The sequence below is a fragment of the Dermacentor albipictus genome, chromosome 2 (assembly GCF_038994185.2).
Source record: "Dermacentor albipictus isolate Rhodes 1998 colony chromosome 2, USDA_Dalb.pri_finalv2, whole genome shotgun sequence".
Taxonomy (NCBI): domain Eukaryota; kingdom Metazoa; phylum Arthropoda; class Arachnida; order Ixodida; family Ixodidae; genus Dermacentor; species Dermacentor albipictus.
Window position 1 is genome coordinate 112540075 of NC_091822.1, and position 22906 is coordinate 112562980.

At 46.8% G+C, this 22906-nt stretch overlaps 1 long non-coding RNA gene across 1 annotated transcript; it reads right to left on the minus strand.

Annotated features, from left to right (window-relative positions):
• Nucleotides 1-12481: 12481 nt before the first annotated feature.
• On the minus strand, nt 12482-22397 carry LOC135910970 (uncharacterized). The gene is made up of 3 exons (XR_010567175.2): nt 21530-22397; nt 19911-20047; nt 12482-14786 (listed from the first exon to the last, which is right to left on the minus strand). It is a non-coding gene; the product is annotated as an uncharacterized lncRNA (long non-coding RNA).
• Between the last annotated feature and the right edge of the window lie 509 nt (nt 22398-22906).

The following is a 22906-nucleotide window of genomic DNA, read 5'->3' on the forward strand; positions in this document are numbered from 1 at the left end:
TGTGCTGTAATAAATAATTTCGTGACGAGCTTATTCGATTTCCTACCTTTGCAGTACACTCGCAGGTAGAGTCAGTGACCCGTGCTTTGTCCGATTTTGACCAGATATCCATAGGAAAATTTTAATGCGCTTAACATTCTTTGCATACCTCACGTGCGCTGCGGTATCTATCTATCTATCTATCTATCTATCTATCTATCTATCTATCTATCTATCTATCTATCTATCTATCTATCTATCTATCTATCTATCTATCTATCTATCTAACTATCTATCTATCTATCTATCTATCTATCTATCTATCTATCTATCTATCTATCTATATATCTATCTATCTATCTATCTATCTATCCATCTATCTATCTATCTATCTATCTATCTATCTATCTATCTATCTATCTATCTATCTATCTATCTATCTATCTATCTATCTATCTATCCATCTATCTATCTATCTATCTATCTATCTATCTATCTATCTATCTATCTATCTATCTATCTATCTATCTGTCTATCTATCTATCTATCTATCGTAATAGTTATGCGAAAACCCGCAAGGTGGAGAGAGGTCATTATGATTAATTACTTCTGTCCACCACCCGCCGTGGTTGCTCAGTGGCTATGGTGCTGGGCTGCTGAGCACGAGGTCGCGGGATCGAATCCCGGCCACGGCGGCCGCATTTCGATGGGGGCGAAATGCGAAAACACCCGTGTGCTTAGATTTAGGTGCACGTTAAAGAACCCCAGGTGGTCAAAATTTCCGGAGTCCTCCACTACGGCGTGCCTCATAATCAGAAAGTGGTTTTGGCACGTAAAACCCCAGATATTATTACTTCTGTCCACCTTGCGGATTTCCGCAGAACATTTACGTCAAACTCTTGGTTTTGCTTTGAGTAGTTGGCAAATTTAGACTTAGCCCTACCATCTGCTAGCCACATGGCTTGCTCAGATGAAAGAGCAGTTGCCCCGGATAGGCGACGGTCCCGGACCGGGACAAATTTTTCTTTAACTGCGAGACTTTTCTTTCGAGGAACCCGTATGGGTTTCCCTTGTAGCAATTGCTGCGATTGGATGGATGTCTCGTTTTCCCTGAATCATCTATCTATCTATACTCTGTTTTAGGTGTTGCGTGCAGCACTCTGAAAGCTGCAGGCCTCTTCGATTAGTCAGGAGCGCTAAAACACCTTAATGGTGTCTTCGACTCGTCGCCTGTATGCCCCGAAGCAGAGTCGGGTAGATCGGTCATTTCCCGAGCTCAAAGGTAGAGGACAAACGCGCAAGCCGAATGTGCGACTCGCTCTCGGAGGAGGAAATTGCTGATGCGAAACCACGTGACTACTGCCAACGTCCGGTGTTTCGCCTATCCAAGGCTTCCGGCGCTGCCGGAAAAACCGGCGGACGTGCCGGCGGGACGAACGTTCGTCGAAACGCCAGCATGCAGTGGCCTAGGTTGCCAAGGTTACGGTGGGCCGTTGCCAACAGCAGCGACGAGGCGCAGCGATGACATTTCAATCTTGATGACTGCTCCGACGAGAGGGCTCGGAGCGCCTCAGATCGCTCCAAGAGGGAGGAGAGCAATCGAGAAGAACCAGTCGAACGCAGGGCGCGCACCCTCTTTCAACCAGCCGAAGACAATGCCGCTCACCAGAGCGCTCCAGAGTGCTCAGAAACGACCAGCCGAAGATAGCATAAATGTGCCCTTCTGCGCCCTGTCGACTGCTAGCGGCAAGAGTGGCAGCACCCGCGGTGGCAGCACCTGCGAAGACTGTAGCTGGGCTGCGATATCAGCTATTGCGATAGCTACAGTATTCTTTCTAACGCGAAAAAAAAAAGACGTTAGCATTTTCAAGATATTTTGAGATGCAGAAGACGAGGAGGGTTGCAGAGACTGCGAATGTGGAGAGCGCAGAAGCAGCTCTCGTCCAGCGTGTCACTGGCCGAGTGCCGCCATCTCTTGATCGCTACTTGAGCACACTTGTACACGGTGTGGCCAGGCCCCGCACACTCTCAAGTTCAGCAAATGGCCACAGAGGGCGAAAAATCAATCGAGGCGTGTTTCAGCGTAAGCGCGCCAGTGGAGCTACTGTAATTTGGTCGCATACTTTAATTTGTGCTTTTTTTGCTAGGGGCGCCAAGCATGCTGAATTTTTTACTTTACACAAACCATTGACATAAACAATCGAGGTGTCTAAGGATGTTTTTTTTACCCCAGACAAATAGGCAGTTGATTTTTTTAAATTTGATTGTTGAAGCTGCTTTTCAGTCATAGCGTCAAGGTTTTTGTACTTGATTGTATTGATTGTATTTTTGTACTTGATACCACCGACAGCCGACAGCCTATTGGTATCGATGTGTTTCCTGGCCGTTGGCGTTCGAATACTACGGCGGTAAAACATTTTCGAAAGCATGCTGGTTTCGTCTGCAAGCCATTACATAGACTTTCTGTAAAGAGGTCTACTCTTGGCAAAGAATAGTGCCTCATTTCGTTTAGGCGTTGATTATCATAATGAATGCGGGGGAGGTTGAGGGAGTACGCTTGAAGGCACGTTTTTATGCCGTTGATATCCATAACACCGTAAGTACGCAAACCGATGTCACAGAACACCCGATGCATCATTGTGTGTTCTCCGTCATCGCTTGTTTGCTGTACGCCTACTAATTCTTCATTTCTTCTTCAAGTGCTGTATCCTCCTTTTGTCCATGTTCTCTTGTGCTTCACTTACAGTATGTCATTCCGTCAGCTGTAATGCGCATTTGCAAAACCAATACGTTTGATAAGACGCAGTGGTTATAATAATTTCACTACACACGTATCAAGCTGGCACATATGGTTCAGATACAGATACAACTATGCGGATTTGCACGACGTTGATGCGGAGGTTAGGATAATTATGACACCCGTAAAGAAGAGGCAGCTGACGGCCGTAAACTGCTGCGTTCTCTCCGCCAAACTACCCGGCCTGGTAGTGCTGTAAAGATGCTGTATAAAAGTGACACCTGGTGACAGGGAAAAATTATACTTAGCAGCCGACCGTACGTTTTGTAGCTTAGGTCTTCTTTTTTGTCCATTTGTGCTAGCTACCCTTATTAATGAGCCATTTCTTGACTATGTTCTTGACTATGTAACCGCGTTTGTGTGGATGCGTAGACGTGTGCTTTATGTTTTACTTGTAAAATGCAAATAAAATATTTTCAGGCTTACTCAATCTTTGGTGTCGTGTGCGTTTATTCCAGTCGAGGCCATCGTGCCACCTGGAAACCGCATTCTGTCAGTAGCCCTACGCGAAATGCAACAGCTGGAGCGCAGCGGCCTAACTCGGGGTAACGGCGGCGTAATAAACGAAGAACCGCTCGGGATGCCCTTAAAAGTCAGTTCAGACTGTGCCTTAACTCGATATGACTCAGCCTTACATGTATTCTGCTGCGCCTCGATCGTGCTCCCGCCAGTTTGGTTGCTGTGTGGCAAACGTAGCGTCTACCTAAATATGTAGGTGCTACGTTCGCCACACAGCAACTAAACTGGCGTGAGCACGATCGAGGCGCAGCAGCCAGAAACCCAGTAAAGCCACAGAACACCTGGTAAAGCGGCCATACTGTGCAAAACCCCGTTTCCGTGTCCTGTTGTACAGCGCCACATGTGGTCGAATACTTTAGTTCACGACACCACCGCTACGCTTATTTCCGTAGCACTGTGGAAGGTACAGTTTCCCTTCTCTAAGTTTGTATCGGTGTTCTGTGGTGCGGCCACTGACATCCGTGAGTGCAGCCGCACATACTGCCCTTTGTCGCCAACTTGTTGACCGCTGCTTCCACCGACGATGAGCCAGTCGCACGGGCAATCTCTGCAGCGTTGTTGGCGGCAGCTTCCGTTGCCAGCGCTGCCTTCATGGCGTCGGCCAGTGAAGGGTCGGGAAGCTGCAGGAGTTGCGTCTGCATGGCGGGGTTGTTGATGCCGCAGACGAAACGGTCCCGGAGCAGCGAGTCGAGCTGGTGGTCCCAGAAAACGCAGGCACTCGCTAACCCTCGTAGCGCAGCAACGAACTTCCCGAGGGCCTCTCCTTCCCGGTGGTTCCTGCTTTTGAAGCGGAAACGCTCCATTAGTGTGGACGGTGCTGAGTTGAAATGCGAGCGCAGTATGGGAAGAAGCTCACCCAGCGCCTGAACATGCGGCGTGGCTGGCTTGAGAAGGTCGAGCGCGAGACTGAAGACGCGGGTCCCACAGCTGGCCAGGAAAATGTCCAGCTGTTTGGCGCCGGGTGTGTCGTTTGCCTGGAAGAACACGTGTGCTTGTTCCTCGTAAATTGGTCAGACGGGCCCATCTCCCTCGAACGGCTCGAGCCTTCTGTACAGCGGCATGGCGGCAGCAACGGGGGGTGGTGTTTCGCAGCTCGTGGTGGCGTGGGACAATCTGTGGGTACTTGTCGCCAGCGTCACGATCCGCCCGGGTTCGTGAACGAGGGAGGGCTCGAGGCACCCACCGTTAGACAAACTCCCCACAGCGTGCTGGTGAGGAACGATGACTGACCGCCGAGCAGCTGTGCTCGTCGGTGTTTATTGGGTGCGGTGACCAATGTTGCCTACCGAGCCTGGCAGGCCACCGATCCTGGCGGGCCAATGAAGATTATGCGCGAGGGGACGTCATATGCTCGTTACATTGTCGAAGTCAAGGAATAACGCATCAACGGGAGTGTTAGTGGCAGGACTAGAACTGATATCATTAATAAAGAGCGCATGTTGGGTGTCGCACGAGAGACCTTTTTGGAAACCATGGTGGCTTGGGCGAAAAAAAATTACTGAAAGAAGGACGACGAAGTGATTCTCTAGTTGAACGCTGGCACTGGCTCCGTCTTCGATGACCGATTTGACAGTGTCTTTTGACTCAAATCGCAGTTTCGTTGTTACTAGTGTATTTGTGAAGGCGCTAGGAATCGCCCGATACCCAACTTTCAACGTAAGGCAAGTTTTTCGCCGTTTTCTGGAACTTGTTCGCAGTCGTCGGTGCAGTGGTGTGCTAAGCCTAGGCTTGCTTCGTGGCCGCCGGGATTGGGCCTGACCCCGGCGTGGAACCATACGACATGGCGTCCGAGATGGAGACGGCCACGTCTCCGACGACATCGAGCCCTGGCTCCGGCCAGATGTCCGTCGAGGTGCAAGGGCAAGAGATTTCTCCTGAGGAGTTCCACACTGGGATAGGCTGGTGGCAAGTGGGCCAGCGCATAACAGCCCCGGCGAGCGAGGGCTCCGCCGCTCGCCAGTCGAGGCCTAAAACAAGAGACCACGTCAACAGAAAAGTGATCGCAACGACAACAAGGGCAGCGAGAATGCCAGACGTGCTGCCGAGAGAGGACACCAAAGTGATCGTGAGGCCGCGGGGAGGCCTAAACATCGCAAGAACGCAGACTGGGATCGTTGCCTCGGCCATCATGGCTGCGGCGAGGGTTTCGAGAGAAGACGGTGCGGCGGATACCTTCTGCCCCAACCTACACCAGAATATCATGGTGGTGAGTACCCCCGATAAGGGGCGTGCTTTGACCTATGCCAAGATTCAGGCCATCCGAATCGGGGACAAGATACACGAAGTAGGCGCGTACCAAACCACACCATATGGCACGGTCAAGGGGATCATTCGAGGCATTCCCATTGAAGATACTCCGGCGGATATTGACCGGAACGTTGTTAACTCAAGAAATCCATTAGCAAGAGGGACGCAAAGAATTGGCAATACGACTACCGTAATTGTAGCCTTTGAAGGCCAAAAGGTTCCAAATTATGTATGTTATGGCCCTGTATTAACGAGGTGCAGTCTGTACCGCAAGCATTTCGATGTCTGCAAACAGTGCGGCAAAATAGGCCACAGAAGAGACGTTTGTCCTAACCCCCATATGAAAGTGTGCTTCGATTGTGGGGTCAATAACCCTGTCGATGGCCACGAGTGTACGCCTAAATGCAAACTATGTGGGGGACAACACCCAACGGCCGATAGAGAATGCAAGAACAAATACAAAACTCCCTACGTAGTAACGAAAAGGCAGTGGGAGCGCAAGATGGCGGAAGAGCGCGTACAGCAACAACTAGCATCCGGAGAGTTTCCACCGTTGATGACGTCAGCAGGAGTGAGCGGCACAGCTGGTCGCCACGAGTCACGCTCGCGCGGGAACAACAGCGAAAGTCAAAACCGAAGCATGAGCCGCCACCGCCGATCCCAATCCAAAGACAGAGTAGCCTGGGCAGACGTAGTAAAGTCGGGGGTAGACAAGAAAGAGCAGCAGCAACAGCAGCAGCAGCAGCGACAGCAGCAGCAGTCACCGCCATTTCGAGGTGGTGGAGGGAAATTTAAAGACGAAAGTGAGGCAATGAAGGCGCTAAGAGAAGCAAACGAGGCGTTGCGGAAGAAGAACACTGAACTAGAGGCGACAGTCAATAAGCTCAGCAAGGAAATGGCAGAGATCAAGAGAATGATGACGGTCCAGCTACAACAGCAGCACGCACAGCCTTTATCGCCACAACCACAGCAGATGGCAATGACCGAGGATGAACCCGAAGTAGCGGTGAACCCGAGGACAGAGAACGCGGCCTCGGCGGGTCCGGCACCCAAGAGAAGAGCAATTGAAAATCTTAAAGAGCGGAGACTCAGCGATAGGGTAGACAACCTTGAAGATAGGCTCACCCACTTTGAAGAGTATATTCGCACGACATTCACCAAGACAATTACCGACCGTTTCATAGCAATTGAACAGACGTGCCAGCAATTAACGACGACAGTACAGAATTTGGCAACGCAAATGGCTAACTTTCAGCAAACATGGATAGGACATCAACCACCGCAACCACAACAGCAGTGAAAGGCCTCCTGGTCTGGCATTGGAATTGCAACGGTTTTGCTGGGAAAAAGGCTGCACTTCAGCAACACTTAGAACAAGTATCAAGAAAGCCAGATATTATCATGTTGCAAGAGACCCTCATTGAGGAAGTAAAGCTCTCAGGTTACCGGTCCCACGCCAGCCCACCAAGCTTCCGGACCGCGGCCGGCAGTAGCGGCAGGGGAGTTTGCACCTTGGTGAGGAAAGGCATCACGTACGTCGAGCACGAGTTATTGAGCAAAAGCCCAATCGAGCACACCATGGTAGAGGTGGTTACCGGGAAAAAGCAGAAGGAAAGCTCTTTTCTGGTAAACGTGTACAGTAGCCCCTCACACGGAAAGCAGAAATTCAAAGCACTGTTACACAAAGCGTGCAACGTCGCGGGGCCCGACAACACGCTGGTGATCTGCGGGGACTTCAACGCGCCGAATCAAGCCTGGGGTTACCCCAAAACATTGGCAAAGGGCAGGGACCTAATGCAAGATGCTACCGACTTGGGACTAAATCTAATTACCGACCCAGCATACCCTACAAGAATCGGCAACTCGATCACCCGAGACACAACGCCCGATCTCACTTTCGTCAGGAGTAATGGCGGTGGTATGGCGGACTTCGAATGGCGCAACACGGGACACGAATTGGGAAGTGACCATTACATTGTGGAGGTCGCTGTCCCGCTCGGTGGTACCGACGAAGTTGGCAGAAGCCTTCGGAAACATAGAATTACTGACTGGGACGTGTTTCGGGGATTGTTACCCGAGGAGCAAACCGAAATTACGGACATTGAGAAGTGGTCCACCGAGATTGTAAACAAGGTAGAAAAGGCCACCAAGGAAGTCGAGACGGACGAGCGTGTCCACAGGGTCGACAGCCGCCTCGCCCACCTCATCGAAGCCAAGCAGTCCATCCTGTCAAGGTGGAAGACGCAGAGGACAAACAGAAAGCTACGCAAGAAGGTCGCCGAACTCAACCGCGAGATCGAGTCCCACAGCCGAGTGCTATGCACACAGCAATGGAATGAGGTTTGTAACGCAGCGGACGGCCAGATGCACTGCGGCAAGACGTGGAGTATGCTGAGGCATCTTTTGGATGCGACCACGACCAAGTCTCACCAGCACCACAACTTGGCCAAGATCATCCACAGGGCGCTGACCGAGCACGGGGAAGACGAAGTGAAGAAACGCCTCGACGACAAGTACCTCCCGGTCACTCCCACAGACACGCACCCGGACTACCTAGGCGAAGCAAACGAGTGGCTAGATCGAGACATTGAAGTATGGGAAGTACGGGTTGCCCTGCACGATCTCAACAGCAACTCCGCCGCTGGTCCCGACCGCGTTACGAACAGAGCGCTGAAAAATCTAAACGAAGCGGCGATAGAGAACCTCACGGCATACTTCAACACTTGCTGGCGAGCCGGATCATTACCTCGGCAGTGGAAAGCAGCCAAGACCATCTTGATTCCCAAGCCGGGCAAGCCACCCAACATTGAGAACCTCCGGCCGATCTCGCTTACGTCCTGTGTGGGCAAAGCGTTGGAGCATGTACTCATGAACAGGTGGCAGAGGTACCTGGAAGATTCGGGGCTCTACCCAAACACCATCATCGGGTTCCGCAAGAAGCTCGGAACTCAGGACGCCATGATACAACTGAAAAATGACATCCTCGATGACACTACCAACACGAAAGACAAGCGAGCCATCTTGGGTTTGGACCTGCAGAGCGCTTTTGACAAAGTAAGACACTCTGCGATTCTGGCCCAGGTGTCACGGCTAAACATGGGCAAGAGAACTTATGCGTACATCAAGGATTTTTGACGGAGCGGACTACTGAAATCATCGCCGGTGACCTGCGGCTCCAAAAGAAGAAGCTCGGCAGTGTCGGGACCCCCCAGGGCTCAGTCATCTCGCCATTGCTTTTCAACCTTGTAATGATAGGGGTGGCCGAGCGCCTCTCACGAGTCGCGCGGGTCCGACACACCATCTATGCCGACGACATAACGCTCTGGGTCCCAGGAGGAAGCGACGGACACATCGAGAATACATTGCAAGAGGCGGTTGACGCTATCGAGGAGCAGCTGGACGGGTCTGGGCTCGTCTGCTCCCCAAGCAAGTCTGAGCTGTTGGTGGTTCCTCCGAAAAGGACAGCTAGGAAGACGAAAGGCAACGAGCCTACGAGAGAGCAAGACACAATAAAGATCAAGACGAGCGGTGGTCACATGATCCCGGCTGTCGAGAAGATCCGAGTGCTGGGGATGCTGATTGAGCGCAAACGAGTCAACGGCGAGACGGTCAACCGTCTGGCGGCCAAAGTCACCACGGCCATCCGCCTCATTAAGAGGGTGTCGCACAGAACAGCAGGCATGAAGGAAGAAAGCCTCACCCGGCTAGTGGAATCCTTCGCTATAAGCCACATTAGATACGTTGCTGCTTTCCACAACTGGAGGCAGTGCGAACGCAATAAGATAAATGCGCTCATACGCAAAGCGTACAAGGCTGCACTCGGACTTCTCGACTGCACAAGCACCGGCAAGTTCCTGGCCTTGGGAGTGCATAACACCCTGGAGGAAATCGCCGAGGCGCAGAGGACCGCTCAGCTCGCGCGGCTATCAGAAACAAGAACGGGCAGACAAGTGCTGCGTGACCTAGGCCTGGGACCAAAGGAACTGGGACCCGAAAATACAGAGGTGCCTGTACCGGACGCAATTAGTAGACGGCTACGGGTATGTCCGGTGCCAAGAAATATGAACCCTGAGTTCCACAAAGAGCGGCGGGCGGCGAGGGCCAAGGCGCTCATCGATCTCCATGCCAAAGACAGGGGTGCCGTGTTTGTGGACGCGGCAGAGTATCCCCATGACAGAAAGGCATTCGCCGCTGCAGTCGTCGGGGCATCGACCGGTGCAACTAGAACAGCGGCGAGTGTGCGGACTCGAGGGGCGCATCAAGCCGAGGAGGTGGCCATTGCTTTGGCCATCGCCGACCCCGAGTGCACGACTGTGCTCTGTGATTCTAGGACGGCAGTGAAAAATTACGCCAGAGCAAGGGTGTGTGGTGAAGCCGCGCGTGTGCTGCGTGTGGTCGATCTCGCGAGTGAAAGTCGGTGTGTGGTGATAAAGTGGTTTCCGGCCCACATGGGCAGTGATGTGTCGGATCGCGGCAACGCTAACCACAACGAGACGGCGAACGCGGCGGCGCGAGGACTAACCAACCGCGCCGCTGCTACTACAGCCGACCCGTCGTGGTGGTGGGAAACCAAGGACAAAATGACTTCGTACAATGAAATTGTGAAATGGTACCGACTAGAGCGCAGGACTATGCCGCCACCTCATCCGGGCTTGACCCGTAAGGAGGCGGTTTTATACCGACAACTTCAAACGGGGTCGTTATTCACCCCGGTGCTGATGAGGCACGTGTGTCCAAGTGTTTATGAAAGTGATCTGTGTTGTGTGTGCCGAAAGGAAAGAGCCACTGCAGCTCACATCCTTTGGGACTGTGCTAAGAATCCGCATGAAGCTGCAACACTAACAACGATCCCGCCGCGGCTCGAGGCCGCAACGAGATGCTATGACCAAGATGTTCAAACCCAGGCCGTCCAGCAGATCTCGGCGGCCCTCGAAAGGCAACGACCGAGCGAAACCGGAGGGAGGCTGCCACCCCAAAGGAGGGGCAGGCGCGGTCGACCAAAGGGAATAGTGCGGCCGCGGCCGAAGTAGAGGCGCCACACGCCGCGAAGACGTCATGGCCGCGTCACGGTAACGCCTCCCTAACAGGGGAAGGCTAACCGTTCTGCAGGCGTTCAGAACAAAGTTTCGTCACTCACTCACTCACTCACTCACTGAAAGAAGAAAATTTACAATTTCAGAATAAAGAACGTGTTCCATGAGTTTAAAACAAACACTTGTCACGGATATTTGAGGGTAATTTTTAGGTGATGATGGCTTACCTTTTTTCGGAACTAGGATGATCTTGCCCACTTTGCAATCCAATGAGACCACGCAAGAGGAGTGGGACTGCTGGAATATCTACGACAAGATAACGCTTGAAACGTGCCTAGTATTTTTCAATATGTTCGAGTTTATGCCATCAATCATGGCGGATGATGACAGTTTTAGAGAGTCGATTTAGAAATGCCAGGAGCGCCGAACGTAATTTCTGGCATCAGTGAATGATCTGTTGGGGCAGGGGAAACAAGGTGTCAGGTGGTTCATGGGTGAATACTGAACAAAACGTGGTATTAAGTACATGCGAAACGTTCTGCGCAGGAGTTTCATGATCTTGCTCGTCAGGCAAATATAGAGTGTTAGAGATGGTGGATTTTATGGAATTCCAGAACTTGGAGTTATTTCGTATCATATAAGGTAAAGTTGAAGTAAGAGATGGTTGTTGTGCATCAGCAGTGGGTTAGAGGAAGAGATTCTCGGTGTCGCGATGAGCTTCCCAAGCACGTGTTGTGTCCACCAGCTTTGCGTGCGGGAATTTACGTTTCTTTTTGTTGTTAAGTCGTTTTAATGTTGTACTAAACCACGTGGAATGAGATCGTTCTGCAATGATTATGGTAGGAATATGGGCTTTTCTTAGGTGGTGCAGCTTGTCTTTAAAGAGAGAGCAGTTAGTTTCAACACTGCGCTCAGAAAAATCAACAAGAACTAGTGAAAAAAGTAGAAAGTTCGTCATTGATAGCTTCGTGATTCCCTCTGTCGTAAAGCATTAATGTTTTCTTTTCCTTTGTAGTTTTGGGTAGCATAACTATAAATGAAGCATGCATTACATGGTCACCTAAACCGGTAAGGAATGAAAGGGTCAATAAACTATCAGGGTGGGATGTAAGTAGAAGATCAAGAATGTTTGACGAATGTTCGGTCACTCTTCTAGGCGCTGAAACAAATTGTGTTAGTCCAAATGTTAGGCACGCGACAACAAAATAACGCCAATTCGGCCCAGCAAATATTAGCAAAAGTGAAATCTCCAAAAATATTGATTTTAGCATTATGGTGATTGTAATAAATTGTATTCAGAAGATTGTAAAATTCTTCGACACAATGCGCAGTTGTGTACAAACGCCGCACAGTACAAACGATAACTCAAGTGCTTACTGACCATTAATAATAGAGCAGCGTAAATTCTTGCGGGTAGATATGAGCACACCACCACCGCGCCTGCCTTTGCGGCCCCGGCGGAATATGTCAAACTCTGGAAAACAGGACGACAGTTGTCTGTCATAAACTGTCGAATTTAGCCACGTTTCAGCGAGAAGAGCAAGTTTACGCTCAGTAGATTCAATAATACTTGTAAGTTGGCGGCACTTAGGGACGTTTCTATAGGTGACGGAAATTGGGGTGGTGTTTAACTGGGCTCAGACAGGACGACAGGGTGATGGCTAATGCGGAGAAGAAATGCTTTTTTTTAGCAGTGATCGTACACATATGTGGTTTTATAGATTATCCATCTGTTGTGACGTAGTATAAATGGCTTGCCCTGAGCTCTTGCAGATTCGGATAGCCTTTTCCGCGCAAGGCGTGTGTTGGGCGTAAAGCCTTCGCTAACACGGAACTTCATTCATTTTAGCTTTCCCGCGTTTGACAAAACGCGCTATTTGTCTTTGAAATGTGAAAAAACAAACGATTATACACTCTAAAAATTTTAACACCCTTAAGGGTGTAAATGACTTGTCCCATGGGTGACACCCTTTTTGGGTGTATTGCTACACCTCAAGCAAAGGGTGCAAATTAACACCCTACAAGAGAAGGGGTGTTAATATGACGTCACCTCGCCTATGGGTGTAAAGCTAACAACACCCTTTCTATATGGGGTGTAACAGAGACACCACCCTTTCAATATGGGTGTAGCATGGACAACACGCTTCCAAAAGGGTGTTATCCCTGCAAGTATTTTAGCGTTCACTACAGCCATGTAGTTAATGGGCAGACTAGCTGTTGTGAATGCTGCCTAGCCTTAGCTACGGTACTACCTTGTTCAGTATGAGCCAGAATCTGTGAGGCGTCGTCATATTGCGCTTCTGGTCCGTCATGTGGTAGCATAACGTGCGACCCTTTCAGGCAAACAATTGAAGGTTTCACCATTGCAGCAAGGCACACAGGCCATGCTTTTCGTAATCTTCCTCTGCAGTGATAGTACACTGCCGGTCAGATGCAGAGCGCAATAACAATGCGCGCTGCACTAAGGACACAGGATCTCCCGCACCTTGGTGCACCAGTACTTATAACCCCGTGGAAACAGCACACAGCCAAAAGCATAGTTACATGCATTTCAGAAATAATTAAAAACCTCCACTTTTCTTGGTCAAACATTTTCGCAACACCAGCTCGACCAGGAGGGAAAGACACCACAGCTCGTTGTTGTAGCTCATATTGAATGCAATAGAGCACAAGCAATGCATGGATTGGCGACGGTAACAAGTACAGTACTACAGAAGCATATGTTTGCCTGTCAAACAGTTTTTTGCCGTTTTAAGCACACATTTTACACCTCTATTCATCAAAGTTGTCATTTATCGCCACGGGATGCTTCTACTACTACTTTGACACATGACTTAAAGGTAGCACTCAAAGCCAAAGAACAAAGTGCTTCCACGTCGAATCATGTTTCAGCATTTACGAACAAAACAGCATGTGTAGCTGTCCTTGCTGTTCAATATATAAGCATGCACTATTTCCTGAAATATATGTATGCTCCATTTACTGAAAGATACCTGCTTATACCCAATAACTTAGTTTATTTTTCACCATGTGCTTGCATTGAATATTGCAAAGGCATTGTAAGTTAAGCTACCAGAACAACAATCAGCTAGTCTAAGGTTACGTAATTGAACAACATCATTGTAAAATTTGTGACGAAATGTCAGAAGTATTTATTTCATTCAAGAGAAATGGTTACATAATAATGTTTGCACATTTTAAAAGTAAAAAGGAAGATGAGTAAAACCATACCAATACAAAGACATAAGCACTGAATAATGGCACAGGCTTGCTCAATTAAATTTTAAGCAGAACAGTTTTTTTAAATAACCTCACTACTAAATATCACGTTTTCATTCGAAAAGCACTGCATCTTATTATAAAGCACAAAAATAACCGGTCACATAAGTAAGAACAAGTCTGAGTGTGTCTTTAACACAAGGATAAAAAGTTGGGCGAGTTGATACAGTAACATGATCTTGGATTGTAGCGCGAAGTGGCATGGACACAGACTAGAAGCAGACAGGATGAGCGCTAACTCTCAACTAAATTTTTGCAAGCTAGTCTCTTATAAAGTATACCTGTAGGCATTGCGACCATTGTGCTCCCAAGATGCATGAGGCATTAGTCATTGCAGAGTTGTAAGGACATGACAATCCTAGGATGATTATGTTCTTGCGGCTTTTTTTCCCCACTTTCCATCTTTTGAAACGTGTATACTTTAGTCATGAATACAAAAATGCTACAACTGGCATGTGATAAGTTTTGCATCGTATTTCCTAGCAGCTCATTGAACCAAGCCACGATGACAAATTTAAATGCTGTTACCTCATCAGACATTCAAATTTCTTAAACACAAACAAAACCAGATAGGCATTAGAGTGAGCATCACTTAAATACATTACACTGGTTTAAAGTTATTGCGCCACTTTGTGCCAGGTAAAAACGTTAGAAACATCAAAAATGTTAAGATTCTACGGCCAACCGTGAAAACTAAATAAAAAAAATCATTAAGCTTTCTTAAACGGGTACAGGAGCTTTACAACTAGCCGTCTTGGTGATGGACACGCAGATAGATGGGCAGCCATTCCACTGAGACGAGAATGTTGAGGGCTTCGCATGGAAGACTGTGAGACACTGCAGAGTAGTTCTTGGTCCACATGAAGGAGGTTGCTTGGATACACGTCTGGGCCACCATACTGAATGCATGGTGTTACCGGAGCTTTTTCCCCCTGCATTGTGGTAAAAAAGCATGGTTAAGTTTATACGATATTTAATATGCAAAAAAAAGAGGCGAGACATGCAGACAGGACACGAGAGTAGAGAAGTGAACACGAACGCGAAAAACATGAAAAATTTCATTAAATCGTTTTATTAGATAAAATTTTTATACTCTGTGTCATTCATTATGAGGGTTCATAACCGCAACACATTTAATATATAAGCAGGTAGAATTATCAGCTTGGTCAGTTTGTACAAGCTCGTTTGAGGCAAGCAATCGAGTTTCACAAACACAACCTCAACATTCTTGATTGAAAAAGGAACACTTCACATGACATGCAGTCCTGTGAGTGGAAATTGCACAGTTCAAGAAAAACAAATTAAAACTCACAGACCGATCCTGAAAAAGGAATAAGCACCTGCTACTGCAAAAAGCGAATTAATTGATAGGTTTTAGTAGCACAAGGGCATCTTTGGCCAATTAGCGCCAAGCCTATACTGCAAAAAATAAACTTAGTGCATCTTTACAAAGCAAATATATAAAGATGACTAATGCCTCTCTGCACTACAGTTGCTTTGCTCTAGCGTGAAGTCATTTTAATGCATGCACACGTACATACACATGCTACACCCAAGTGTAACAGCTGCAGAATTAAAATTGGGCATCAACAAAGTCACAACATTTAACCATTGATCCCAAGCTGTACTAGTGACTGGAGGTAGTACCAATATCGCCAATGACGAGTTGCACTCTTTCTGCCCGATGTTATGCTGCTCGTATTGTCAAAGATGAGTTACAGTCGGCATTGAGGGAAAGCTGCCCTCAAGAGCAGCTCTTATTTTTGTGTTATTTCTAACCAGAGACCAATGAAGTAATATATTTTTAGAATGAGAATGACGCCAAAAAATTGAGTACGTAAAAAATTTGGTGCATTTTTCCGGAATTAACTTGGGGGTTAACGGCTAAAGCGGCAATCCAGACACTAGAACAAGTTTTGACATGTTTGTTACCAGTGAATGCTAGAAAATATGTTGGCATTCTGTAGTCTTGTCCAACAATGCAAAAGGGATTCTTAATAACTGATGAAATAAATGGAAAAGTATCATGAAGTATATTTCGTGAATGTAACGCAGAATAACTCAACTTCTGTTACTATATAATCTCCACTAGATTAACCTGCACTTTCTGAACTAGTTCAGGAGGTGCTGAATTTCACTCCTCATTCCACCAGTTCAACGTGGCAGCACCTGCACGTTGTGATTCGTTTTACTTAGTGCAGGCTTTGTACAGGGCGAGTTCACAGCATTCCCTGCACTTGGCCGAAAGGTAGTGCATGTTTACGCAGCAGGTGTTGGTGCCGCTTCTGCACGAGTGAGGCGCAGAAATCAGAGTTTCATACAATAATTACTAGAGGGAACTCTGACGTTAGTGTCCACAGGAGATCAAACAAGAACGGCTGTAGCAGCATGGAAATTATGGGAAGTACATGGATTTGCCTAAACTTCATCTGTTTGGCTTCAAGCGGCTTTGTGACTTTGTAAACTAGTCATTCTCAACAATATACTGTGTAATAAATAAATAAACATGAAAATCGTCCGACGACAGGATTCAGACACAGGAACTCTAGAACAGAAGTCTGATATTGAAACCATTAAGCCACGGAGGCATGTAACGACAAGCGAGTGCAACGCCCTGATGAATTTATCGCGGGCATACCAATGCCTTGAGACGCTTGGCGCCCTTCGATTTGGCTACCTGGACAAGCTCAATCGTTGCAATTAATAGCAATTGTGCGTGTTGACGCCGTCTTCTGCACTTCGAAGAGTATAGACTGCGCTGAAATTTACGGCAATGAGATTTATATAGCGTATAATATACGAAGCCACAAGAACGTCTGAATTCACAAGCACGATTATCCGACAAATCCATGTGCTTCCCATCATTCCCATGGTGGTACGACTGCAGCGCCAGAGTTCCCTCTAGTAATTACTGTAAGAAACTCTATGGCAGAAATAACCGAAGTGCCTCGCATTTTGTTCTGGAGTAATAAACTAAGTTTTGCTGGTCCCATAAATCTTACTGGTCATTAATTCCAAGTTTTAGTGCAGTCACATGTCTAGTAACCAATTGTGTTATTTTGCATAAACATTGCAAAGCCAACTGTGGTGAATGTTCACCCTGGTAAATTGTTTATGATGGAGTAGCATAGACTACTGAAGCAATCTCTGGAAGGCAAGTCAAGTAATTTTCTTATTAGCAGCCTCTAAACAGCATTCGAGCTTATGACACATGCACCTCAGATATGCAAATATTTCCTTGACTCAGCAAGAAGCGATGCTTCATGTTCCACGAGGCTACCTCTATCAAAGCAGTATTGGTGCTCTCTAAAAACAATGCCAATGCATATTATCCAAATATTTTTCAGGGGCAACAGTTATGCCTGAAATCATGCTAGATTCGTTTTTTTAAACACATGCTCAGACCATGTTAGAAGTGCTTCTTAAAATCCTCCTATTTATTAGACTAGTCATATATCTGTACACAAAGGCTACTAATTAGGTCCCATGCTATATCATCTTAACAAAAACTTCACTTAGTAATACACATGCTATGATAAGATTTGAGACCACATTGAGATACTGAACAAGGTGAATTCATTATTTTTAAAATGAAGCTCCTGTTCTTCCAAAGGAGAAGAAAGGATACTGAGGGTCAAAATTTTTCTGAATCACAGCTGGAAGATGCCAGGGAAGGCACGTGGAAACTTATTTGTAATTTTCTATTTAAATGTAGAAATGATAAAGGGAAATGAAAATGGTAAAAAAAAACAACCAGGCATGGGGGGAGAACGAACCTACAGCCTTTGCATTAGGCATGCGATGCACTAACCACTGTGCCACCGAGGCAGCATTCAACCGTCCACAATGGCCCCTAAGATTGTCGACGCTCGAACACGGCAGTAGTACCACAGTGGTTAGTATATCACATGTGTAATGTGAAGGTTATGGGTCCGTTCTCCACCCACAGGTGGATATCTTTTAATCCACTTTCACTTACCCAGAATTTATCATTTCTATACTTCATATAAAAAAACTTAACACATGTTCCTGTATGCTTTCCTTGGCCTCATTATCTGCTGGCTTCTTCCAGTTCTGTTACTTCCAACACTTATACATATTCTAATCTGGTAAGTAAACAGTTCTGCATGATGCTGGAATACACTATAAACATTATTGCATGGCAGTGTTATGTAGAATGCCTTACATTGCCCAGGCAAGGTGTATTTATGTCAATCTGAAAAAAAAAACCATTTCCACTCTAGGCAGAAATGCTGTGTACTGCTGTGTGCAACAGGGTTTAACGAAAACAACTTGTTCAGAAATAAAGCCACCAAACAACGAGGAAACATGAAAACTAGATGAAAATTTGTGCAGTTGCATGTTAAAAATTTAGCACAGCAACAGATAAAGACATAATGAAGGAAGCGCGAGGATGGTTTATTTTGGACACACGAGGCAATATACTTGAAAGATGCATATGAGCTTACACGTGGAGAAATATTGTTTATGCAGTAGCTAAACTACGAACAGGCCTAGAACACACTGATACAAGGTGTCGAGCATGTCAATCTTATCATGCCCTTAAGTCAAAGAAACATGGCTGTTTCTCATGATTCGCTACACATGGCTGGCTTACACAACTTAGCCACTTCTATATATGCCTTGTAATTACCAGGTGGTCTGTATAACACATGCAAGCTTTAAATATGTACAACTGCAACGCAGCTGGACAGCACCAAGGTAATGTCGTTTGCCATCGTTTTGAGGAAGTGAAACCAATTCTTGCATTTTTCGTAATTAGGTAATTAGTTAACAACGATTACTTAACTGCTCAAATATTATATTCAAAGCAAAAGTGTCAGTGCGAAAATTGTAGAGCACCCTGAAAAATTCCCAATCCAGCTTTCTACTGCTCAATAGGTGCAACAAATGTTTCTTTCAAGCTTGAAAGAAGCCAGTGAACACATGCAAGTGCCGTGCAACTAACCGCTCGTGCACCTGAACACCATTTGGCTCCTCCTTTCATGCTTGAAAAAAAACTTTTTGAAAAGAATATTTTAGAAATTGATTAATTATTGACTATGTTTTAGGCAAAATGCATGAAATAGTGTGACTGCCACCTCCATTTTCGGCGACATGAATTGACTCCATTTTCATGTCCAAATCCAGCTATACATGGTGCGTGTTTTGAGCTGGTTCTGTAATTTAGGCTGGTTTTGACTAATTGAAGCTTCGCACTTTAATAATGGAGTCAGGTTAAAAAGAAATTGGTACATAAACAGTCGCTGTCAGTACTCCATACTCCTTTAACTTAGTGCAAAGTGCTTGTGAGCCAAGAAGTTGGTAGTTCTAAGCAGTATTTCTCATTTTGACCTAGTGTTATAGCCCACTTACTATGATGCCATGCTGCTCAGTCATGCTGGTCCCAGCTTCAATCTAGGCCATGACAGCTGCCCTCCAATGAGGGTAAAATGCAATAACGCTTATGCACTTACATTCAGGTGTACATTATAGAAGGCCAGGTTCCCAAAACTTCAGGCTGTGACTTTGGTATGTAAAAGCCCATAATTTAATTTTAATATCTAAAGGTGCTTTATTAGGAGCAGGGGCATCATTTTGAGCTTTTACTGCACTGCCATGGCACCAAGAAGCTCTAAGTAAATAAAACAATTTCATGGACAATGTACATATCTTGCAAACATTTACAAACACTTCTCTGCATGCACCTCTGTTGCTGTTATATTTAGATCCGTATGCCAAGGCGGGTTATGATGTTAGAACTTGTTTCAAACTTGTTTTTTTACCGCTTTAAAGTTGTTGGTTACCTTGCATCTCATTGTGTGTCGAACGCACATTTCAGTGCATCAATTTCTTCAGAAAGTGAACGCCTATTTATTTATTTGTGCATGCAAAAAGGGTTCAGAAGAACTGCTTTCTGAAGGTCTGTATAAGAACAAAAAACAATTCTATGTAGGCTGCACAAAGAGAAAGGATTGGTTTGTAAATATGTTATTTAGTTCTTAAAAAAAGAGGCAGCTGTCAGTATTCTGTTCCAAAGTAAAAATTGGCCCTACCTGGCTCTGCTTCAGTTTCCGATGTTGATGGTCCATTCGGGGGCACTCAACTGATAGGCTGCACTTTGGCGATGTCGGGTGTGCTGTCACCAGGCCCAAGGTCGATCGACAGCCTCACCAAAAGTCGAGTCCAAACGCTATAAAAGAAATATCTCATCATTTTGCTATCAGTTTTGTCATCTTGCGTGTTTCACACACGGCCGTCAGTGGAATATTTCGTCACTTGGATACTGAAAGAAATTCAAGCATTTTCTGGCAGCCAAGCTGATGATGATGATGTGTGGTGTTTTATGGCGCAAGGGCCACGTTTGGCCAAAGAGGGCCATGACAAGTGGTAATGTTGACGATGTATTATGGAAGATGTAACTTGGCTGTAAACTGGCCTAAAAATTGTCGCTGTAAAGTGCGTAAAATCTACGTGCTATAAAATTATGGCGATGACTAATGACAAATAGTATGAACATTAAAATCCATCGTGGAAGAATGATGCAAAATAGAAAATATACAGGATGGTAAAATTACTTGGAGCACTGCTGCCTCGCCGGAGCCCTTGAAACACAAGGGCCTAGAGGCATGTGCTATACGAAAGAGCTATCACAGCAGCATCCTCTGAAGAGAGGACGGCAGCCAAGCTGAATACACAGTAAATGGAGAACATTAAAGAGCAAATGCAGTTGTCACATTAGATTGATCAAGTACAGCAGAAATGGAAAATAAATCAGTGATACTCTGTTGGCTTTGAATGCAAGAAACGTAAAAACAGGAACTTGCAGCCACGCCACATTGAATTTCCCGCGTTTGCTACACCTCACAAGTTTGGCATCGTCCGGTACTCGGGGATAGTAACCGCTTAAAATCAAGATGAACGAGCGTCGGCATAAATTAACAGGATACTTAACCAGGCAATATTGGCGCATAAAACAACTCACGTAGCGAAGCTACTGTCAATTACCCGATGACGCATCTGCGGGCGAATTCAAAAAGGAAAGAGTTTCACTTGTTTCACGCCTACTAAGCTAAGACAGAATTCGAGTTTCTTACTAAACTATACTGGATATTTACGCTCCGAATAAAACGCTGGAAATTTTGTTACGTCACATTGCATACGTATGAAAGTGAGGAAATTGCTTTTGTTGTATTCTGCCCAGACGGCATGCAGCAGCTACCTCTCATGCAACAAAAGCATGAAAGTGGTACTCGTGACACCGAAAACAAGCATATACAGCGCCAACGTTACGCCCCTTGGAGTTGGAACTAAGCACGATAAAGCCAGTTAGTTTTCTAGCTTTCATAACGCCATGAACACGACCAAACATCGAGCGAAACAACTCTCTGCTCTCGAAAATTATTACCGCTTCCATTTATATACTTATCGCTGCCACAAGCAAAAGTCAATGGGCTAGCTGTCCACAAGCCGCAGATTAGACTGACAGCAACATATTACGGTAACGTAAAACAATTTCCACGATAACTTAGCAGCCGCGGTGTGCTCTAAATGCCAAAGTTCTCGTTTGCCGCTCGAAATTCACACCATGATGACGGGCACTGCATCTTTCACATGAAATATTGCACGCTTTGCGCCGGAGCTCAATAGGAGGGCGAAACGCATTTGCACGTACCTGAAATCCGCATGCCGGAAAGCCGTTGACGCTTCCGAGAACAGGGCGCACAGCCATACACCCGTACGGCGGCTTGACTTGGACGTGAGGCACTTCTACCAAACATTTCACATGCGACATGCTTCACACCGATTGCGCGAACACCAAAAAATGACGCAGGCCGCATTGCGACGCCGAGCAGACGTGCATCCACCGATGAGCTGCGTGCGCGGATTGCAGAGAACAAAGCCATACAAAACGTTAGGCGCGAGAAGATGGCGGCTCTCGTTGCGAAGACGAAGCGAACGAAGCAATGACGCGCGAATGAATGTTGCCAACTGTTGGTTCCGCGTTATGCCGGCGGTGGTGGCTTTAGTGGCGTGTGTTGCGGCTGTCTAATTTTTTATTTCTTTTTCCCAAACAGTATAATTAAGATCAGTTATTTGTTTGAATTTTTAACTGTGTCATTTGGCATTATCTTTGTCTTTTTATGCTATTAAGCGGCCAATTAGGGCCTCCCAGGTTCGCGCGCGCCAGCTGCGCGCGCAAATCTCAGAGGCCATAAGACAACTCGTTAGGAGATGCCGTTCTTGTCGTTAACGTTTCATCATCGTTTCTTCAACTGAGATAGGTAGTGTCCCTTTTCCCGGGGTTGGGAGGGGGCGATCAAGACGGCATCGCTCCGCGGGGCGCCGAGGAGTGGGTTGGTGTTGGTTCTTATCGCGAAATTCGCGAACCCTGCGATTTTTTTTATAACGTAAGCATTTCTATACTTCTCCAACAAGAAAAAACATCCGTCCGTCAGTCCGTACCACACGATACGTTTCAAAATAGAACCCGCAACAGCGAGTGAATTCACCTTCGTGCTAGCTCTCGCTTCAACGCGACCGAAGCGGCGAGATCACTGCGCTCACGAAGCTCTCAGCTCATGCCGCACTATGCGCTTTTCGCAGAACACTTTCAAGATAGGTGTACGCGCGTCTGTTTTCAAAGCGAAGTAAACGGTGCGAACACAGCGCGGGAAGGTTTCAGCAGTGGGCACACTCTGTCCACAATGCAGTTCGCTTTCAAGATACGGTTCGCGCGGCCGTGCCACAAGCAGCCGCCGCCGGAGAACGGTTGATAATGTTTCGGCGCGGATGAGGAGGGCTAAAGAGCGATAACAGCTCAAAACGAACGGAACGTCACCAGCGCGCCTGGCCCCGCCACCTGCAGTACTTTGCTTGCGCCGCCGACCAGAGCAGCTCGTGTCGCCGCAGCGCTGTCGCTTATACTTGTCGGCTCAAGTCTCATAACATTGATAACGACATGGACTGCGTGTAGATGAGGAAGAGTCACAATGCTTACGCACACTTAGACAAATCCGAGAGGAGTTCCGGTGTGATTTTTTTTTTACCG